We start from the raw sequence: 8,333 nt of genomic DNA, 5'->3' as shown, positions 1-8,333 counted from the left end.
AGACTGCAATAAGGAAATGCCACTTGTTGTATTTCAAATAATACTCTCTCTAGAACAGTTCGTATTTAAAAACTAAGTATATTTACAAATTAAGAACTAATTTTCATATCAAAACTATTTTTAGGCAAAAGATAACTATTTTTCCTACTAAACTATATTAAAAATTACAAAAAATTGTTGCAAAAACAAGACATGACATTATAGTGTAAACTTTCTTTCTCTAGAACTTTAAAACAGTAAATAGCAGTTCACACCTTAATTTAGCTAAAACTAATTACTATAAACTAAGTATTGCCTAAAAGTACTACTTCAAGCATAGATATTCTACTAACTATAATATAAATTGTAGTAAAAAAACTCAACAAGAAACAAAATAATATGCACAATCTATGCCTAGTACAGGACAATGCAGTAAAGAGCAGTTTGAACTGTTTAATTAGCTTTATCTAAAGATTAGCAACACTATTTACTTAAAAACTAATTCAAATGAAGGATAAATATTGAAGACAATGAGGAAAACAAGATTTAAATCAGAAAATTATAGTTAACTACTGAACACACTGTCCTAAACCAGCCATCAAGCTTGTAAACTATTGTAGAACACCAAAAACTATAAATCTAAGACTAAAGAACAATAACAAGCATAAAATTCAACATAATAACTAATTCTACTTCTAAATTATCCCACAACTTAGTAAACTGAAAAATGTTTATTTAAACTAAAAACCTACTATAGAAAATATAGTAATCACACTAGGTGCTTAAGTAGAACATGTGTCGATACTACACTAAACACTGGAAAATGTAGTAAATGAGCATCTATACTCTTAAATTAAATATGACTAACTATTACCACCTAATATTCAATTTAAAAATGATTTAAACAAAAGATAACTATGTAATTTGATGCACTATAGCATAAATTGTAGTAAATCTTAAAAAACATTAAAAAAAACCTACACCCTAAACACAGTCCTAACTTAAGCAACAACAAAATTACAAGATTTACATAACTACACTACTATTTGTCTTACTTATACATTATTCTCATAGAAAGCATAATAGACATTACCTTCTATAAACACAAAAAAGAAGCCAAAACTAATAAACTTACTAAAAGTGGAGCCTCACACTTAATCATAAAGTAACACACAATAAGCACCTAGTATGAATGCTACAACATAGTATAAAACAAGTTAATTATATAATCTACCTAGAGCAGCAGGATTTACCCTCAATCGGCAGATTAGCAAGCGTTGGGCATGTCCCACACATGCCAGCTGGTAGGTTCTAGGTGATCTACAAAAGCCCCAAATTTACTATACCATATCATTAAGAAATTAATAATTAGCTAAACACAGAAAACAAAGGCTAGAAATGCATGTAACTAAAAGAAATAAACTAAAATAAGTGTTGGTCGCAGCCAACACCTTGTTATTATTGCTGAAAGCAATGAAATCCCTAAATCTAGCAGCCAATTTACTACTTAATTAACAAGATACAACTAAAATTTACCTAATCTAGGTTAATGTACACTAACCTTAATTACTCATTGCTGGAAATAGATGACATAATAAAAAATAATTACTAAATGTTGTTGGATGCAGCCAACAGCCCCTCCAAACAGCTAGAGAGCTGCCAGTGACTACCTCACACAACCACCACTCAAAAACTCAGACCTAACTAAAAAAATACTGAAGAAAATTACATAAAAACACAGATTGCAATCACTTTCCTAAGCTGCTACAACAAGAAACAATAGAAATATAGCTGCAAATCAAATCTAATATGTTAGAAAAATAAAGATGGTACTACTGCATGGTGGAAACAAGCAAATACTCATACTAATTTACTCTAATCAGCTAACCTAGTTGAAATTGTGCAGCATAAAAAACAAAAACAAGGAATGCACCATGTTTTTAGAAAACCCAAGTGTTGGTTATCATAAAATGGACCCAAAACAAAGATCTACAAACTAAATTTTCAGCATCCTATGCTAAATGATGGAATAATACAAAAAGACCTATGATCTAATGTGCAAGGCTAAAAATCAAGAAAACATACCTAATATTGGCATCGGATGTCCTTGAACCTCAAATGGAAACCAGCTACTGATGCATAGAATCCTTCATTGACTTTACTCGTCCATCCTCCAAGCTGGGTCTATAGGTTTTAGAGAAAAAGTCATGGAGAGAATTTGGGGATGCATAGAATCCTTCATTGACTTTACTCGTCCATCCTCCAAGCTGGGTCTATAGGTTTTAGAGAAAAAGTCATGGAGAGAATTTGGGTCATAGTGGAAATGGAGGAGCTCCTTCAAGGGGCGTTGCCTGGGAGCACCAATAAGGGCGTTGCCTGGGAGCACCAATGGCTTCTTCCTCTTGCAAGCTTCACCAAGTGAAACGACCGAGAGAGAGGAGGGACCTGGTCGTGCTCCCTTTTTTACTCAAGAGCTAAGGTTTCGGGATTTTTAGTTTTTCTTTTAAAAAACAGTTATTCATTAATGCTTGATTTTCAAAATACTACTTATTTCTTTTCTTTTCTATGTAATTCATCTAGTTTCTACATAAACTAAGATTTATCAAAACAAATGCATATTCTTAATTTAATCATATGCAAGATAGATTCAAGGGCCTACATTCAACCAAAATATAGGTTTTTAGGACAGAAAAAGATGATTTTACCCTTAAGAGCTAAATTTCACTATTTTGCAAATAGTTTCTTCGTTTTAACAATAATTTCAATCAAATTCAAACTACGACAACTTAACGCTACACAAAGACAAACATGATGATTTACACATAAAATAACCTCAAAATTACATGAAATAATATTAATGTATTTCACACACTATCAAGAACCATGTTGCGAGAAGACACAAGCCAGCCAAATAATGATGTAGGCGTGGAGGAAGAAAACGAATGGCATTGCTTTAGTAACCAGCTAGTACTACCGTCTACACTAAAACTAACTAGAACTAACTTCTTGAAAAGAATACTAATACTCCTAATAATATGTTTTCATTCTACACACCTTGGAAACAAGCTTAGATGGTTTGTACATGGAGGACTGTGCCTTGGAAATGGTGTCTTTACATGTATAGCCCCTTACCATCCTTGTTGGGGCTATGGTTTCTCCACGCTCTTGCCTGCTAGTTTTGCCCAAGCGGTGGTCTCCCTTGCAACTTTCTTCATGTCCTTACATCATGGCAGATACTTTCTTTAGGATGCCATGGGTCTATGGTAATGCATAAAATACATGATATTTGGGACATTATTTGCATGTAAATATTTGTGTTTTTTAGTTTAAAACCCATCTTGTTGTTGTTCAAGTATCATGGAGTCACGTTCAAATTTAGACAAAATTAGAGTTAAAGTAAAAAAGGTAGAGACATTTCAGTGTTTGGATCATATTTAGTAGGGAACTAGATTATGACCTGCAGTTTGATAGGTTTAATTCTATCCTGGATAAATTTAGATGTCTCTAATCTCTTTAGGACTATAACTATCTAATTTTAAGTTTCATTATTTACAACATGAGTCTTATCGGATTGGATTGGATTCGGATCGGATATCTATCTGAATTGCTTTAAAAACTTTGACATAGAAAGAAATTTAACATCTAATTAAGAAATCTTATCGGATTCAAATTTAAGAAATAACATCCAATTGCATTTGGATACAAAATTGATTTATAAATATCCAATGGGATAGTAAGCATCTTAACAAACTTATGTCCAAATCATGAGCTAATATCTGATCCAATTCAGTACATCCAAATTCGAGCAATGGGCCGATATTTGAATACATCTGAATCTGAACCAATCTGAACAATGAGCTGATATATGTATACATCTGAATCCAAACCATGAGTCCATATCCATATACACTCGAATTCGAACCATGAGGATATCTCATGAGGCGGACTGTAGGTTTTGAAATTGTAACCTGTCACAATGGTAGAATGTTTTGGTAAAAGGCGAAATCACAAGTACCAACTTTACCTCCACAATATTAGATGAACATAAATTATATAAAGTCATACCTTATCTGGAGCTAATGATTTGCTTGGGTCTTGAAACATAACCCATGAGAAAGCTGGGCACTTTTGGCAAAAGCTGTTGCCAAAAGAACAAATATAAAATTTTGAAATTAGTTATGAACATAATTCTTATATAGAAATTGGCATGCAAATAGGAACAACAGCATGGGTCGACCAACCTCAGAAGGCAACGTGTTCATACAATCATACTTTGTATATTCTTCTTTACTGTTAGGTATTCTCATTGAAATATTATGGGTTTCAATTAGATTCATTATTTTTCCATTAACCAATAGAAAGCACAAGTTTGTTCTTAGCCAATCGATCTTCACCTTTCGTATCTCATATCCCCCAACCTGTAGTAAGATTGAATCAAATTTGAATCTCATGCTAATCATATGAAATCCTATAAGCTTTTCAAAAAAATATTTAAAATGAAGAACCAATATTATATAAACAAGCTTATAAAAACTAAAAAACCGCAATTTTTAAACAATATTACCATAAAATATGGTAAAGAAAACAAACTTAAGTATATGAGAATAATGACCTATGATCACTATTTGAGAGTCCAATTTTTTTAACTTATGTTTTGTATAATTGAGACTCCAAATTCATATTTCAGATAAGTTTTTTGTTTCCTAACATTTCATATAAGATTTTTATTACCTAAACAATTTTTTTAATTAAATCAAAGATGCATATTCTAATAATTAAATAAATTATTTGACTAGATAAACTGAAATATAGTTCATTCATGCAATCAATTAATAAACAAATGGATTGCCTACAAAACCAACTGCAAATAATATAAAACATTTTAAACAAAAATTGCTAACAAAGGTTGAAGTTATTTATAACAAAATACTACAAGTATAAAAATAACAATAGTAATATAAAAATAATTTGAAAACAAAAAAATAAAATAATTAATTAGAAACTGAGGGTAATAACTTAATATGAGCTAGTATTATATAAAAAATTTTAATAATAGTAATGGGTCACCAAAGTTGCCGCACACTATTTGAGACTTACAATCTCCATAACGATATTTTGCACAGGTAGACTTTAAAACATGGAAAATGTAATATACCGTAATATGTTTTAATTGATTAATAAAAACATGAACACCACCACTATAATGAACTTTAAAATATTGTTACATATGATTTTGCCAATCTGAAAATAAAAAATTTTCGTTAATAGAAAAGGTTGTTTTTTTATTTAATCAGTTAATAGATATTTCACTTAACTAAACAAATAGTTAATTTGATACAATAAAACCAATTATTTCAACAAAGAACGATCAACTGAGATAGTTTCCTAAAGTAATGCATATGTTTAATATGAAATAATATGGCTCCCCTTGTTTAAAAACTCTCAATATTCTTACCTAAGATCCTGAATAGGAAGTAGGAACTAACGTTGTAACGTTTAGGGCTGCACACGAGCCGAGTCGAGCTCAGCTCGACTTTTTGTAGGGCTTCACAACTTCAACTCAAACAAGGGAGCGTGGCTGCATGGTGAAGAGAGAGAAAAAGGATGAAGAGAGGGAAAAAAAGGAGGGAAAACTAAAAACTCAAAACAAAAAGTCGAGATTAAAGTCGGCTTGCGCGGGTGAAGAGAGGGAAGAAAGAGAGAAAACTAAAAACGCAAAACAAAAAGTCGAGATTAAAGTCAAGCCAAGTCGAGTTTAGTTGAGTTGAGTTTGACCAACTCGAACTTGACTCATTAACGTACTCCAGATTATCTTTAAGCTCGAGCTCGACTCATATAAAGAATGAGTCGAGCTAGAGTCGAGTTTATTCGAGCGAGTTCGAGTCGAGCCCGAGTTGGCTCGACTCGTTGTGCAGCCCTGACAATGACCGCCGATATCTTTAGTAATACAAAAAACTAACAATGGATATGCACGTTTTACTCAGTTAAAGAACTATTTAATAAATAAATACGAAAATAAAAAAAATGGTCTATTACATTGCAGATATGAAAATTGATATAGCTAAAAGAAATTTTAAATTCAAACGACTATTGTTGCCGCTGTCAAATTTTGTATAGTCTTCAAATGAACTTAAAATTGACTGGGTAATTAATTAAATGAATTTAATTCTTATACATGTATAATCTTATATAAAGTGGTAGCAACATATACATTTATTTTTCATTTTAAAAAATAAGTAAAACCATTTAAAAATTAAAGGCACACTGAACTTGACTTACATGTAACTATATGGTTACCAACTAGTGAGGAAAAGAGTAAAGATTTAAATATTTTCAAACAATATTGTTATTGTCTCCTTCTTTTCAAGTTCCGCTTATTCACATGTTTCTTTCCAAGTACGTTTATGGAACCATTGGCTCTTCCATTCCAGGTTTGTGGAAACTATTGGGTCATTCTCTGTCTGCGTCTCTCTTGTTTCTTCTTGGTTTGTGGAAACTATTGGGTCATTCTCTGTCTGCGTCTCTCTTGCTTCTTCTTGAAGACGCCACCCAACGAAAAAGAGTCATTGTTTCTTCATGAAGGCACCACCTAACAAAAATTATGTCACCTGAGTGCGGGGTGCGAGTGTTGGTGCGGTACATCTTAAAAAATTTAGTTGCGACGAGAGTATTTTATTATTTTTAAAATATAATAATATAAACAACAAAATTATTAAATAACAAGATCAAAATTGCAATTTGCTAATCATGATATCATTATCAATCATCAATTCAAAATTCAACAACAAATATATATCATCAATTCAACATTCAACAAGAAATATATATCATCAATTCAACATTCGACAACAAATATATACCATCAATTCACCTTCATCCACATCCACACTACATGAAGAGCCTATTGCAGGAGAATCTGAAACAACTTCTTTTCTTTTCGTTCTGTTTGCCATCTTTTGTGGTTTTACCTTCAAAGTTCAAAATAAAAAATTTCAAATATAACAAATTTAAGAATACATAGCAGCACTGGTTTTTTAATAAAAAACAAGCAGAGAACCAAAGACTATAAACATTAAACAAATTTAAGAATAGATAGCAGCACTGGTTTTTAATCAAAAACAAGGAGAGAGCCAAAGACTATAAACATTAAACAAATTTAAGAATAGATAGCGGCACTGGTTTTTCAATATAGCCTTGTAGACAAGCAAGCTCCTACGTGTGGCAGAATTCCTAGTTGACATCATACAAAGGAATGTATGCAACTTTCTGATCATGTGAACTTGCAAACTTGAATGATTGTGCTATGATAGAAACACCAACCTCATCAATAAATCCTTTTATTGTCCTACACAAAATAGAAAAAATGTACTTTGCATTTGTGTGTGGTGTTCTTTCTGTCTCAACGATCTTTTCTTTTTTCATCCTATATAGATGAAATCATGACTCCTCCTACCAAAGAGGAAGAGAAAGACATTGTGCACTCTTAATTTAGCAAGAAAACTTTTCCCTGCAGCCCTGCTGTTTCACGCACTGCATCCCATGTTCCCATGTCATTTTGATCTTACTGATAACTCTGGTGGATATTGATTATAAATGATTGATTATAAATGAATCTGTTTATGTACGCAGGATCTACTCATGTCAATTGCAATATGGATCTTAAATTACAAAATTGTGAGTGAATCTATTTATGTACGCAGGACTAGAAACATGTAGTCCCAAGAATGCTATTTAGAGCAAACAAGGCAATTGATGGCATGATTTGATCAACAAACTAATGGGATACTGTGAAGACTGAAGAGCATGAAATAAAAGTGAAATGTTGCATCCAAAATTCCTGCTTAAATGACACAACAGAAACCTACCAAGTACCAATCCATGCTAAATAAGACAAACAGAAACAGTATTGGGGAAAAAGAATCACCTCCCCAACTACAAAGGGATCGTAGGCCAGAAATGGCCGTGGGAATAAACAGCAAAGGACTGAAGTCTGAAGGAGTCGATGGCAAGCCGCTGCTTCGACCGGCAGTGACAATAGAAAACAAGAAAACCCAAAAATGAGAAAAAAAAAGAGAGAACCAGACCAAACGAGAAAACCCAAATACACCATTCTTGAAACAGAAATGAGAAAACCGGGAGAGGGAGAGTGGGCAAGAGAGATTGCCAGTCTACTTACCACTTACCAGTAACACAAAGAAGAACTGAGAAGAAGGGACGAAGAAGAAACGCCGGCTCCACCCAATGCGACGAAGAAGAGGACGGCGGCACGAAGAAGAGGACGGCGGCTCCAGCCTCCAGCCCTCCACCAATGCGACAAAGAAGGAGGGAGTCAAGGGACGAAGAAGAAGAAGGGA

This window comes from Nymphaea colorata, chromosome 4, assembly GCF_008831285.2.
Source record: "Nymphaea colorata isolate Beijing-Zhang1983 chromosome 4, ASM883128v2, whole genome shotgun sequence".
In the NCBI taxonomy this organism is placed as follows: Eukaryota; Viridiplantae; Streptophyta; class Magnoliopsida; order Nymphaeales; family Nymphaeaceae; genus Nymphaea; species Nymphaea colorata.
The sequence above is the reverse complement of the archived record's forward strand: the minus strand, read 5'-3'. Positions refer to the sequence as shown.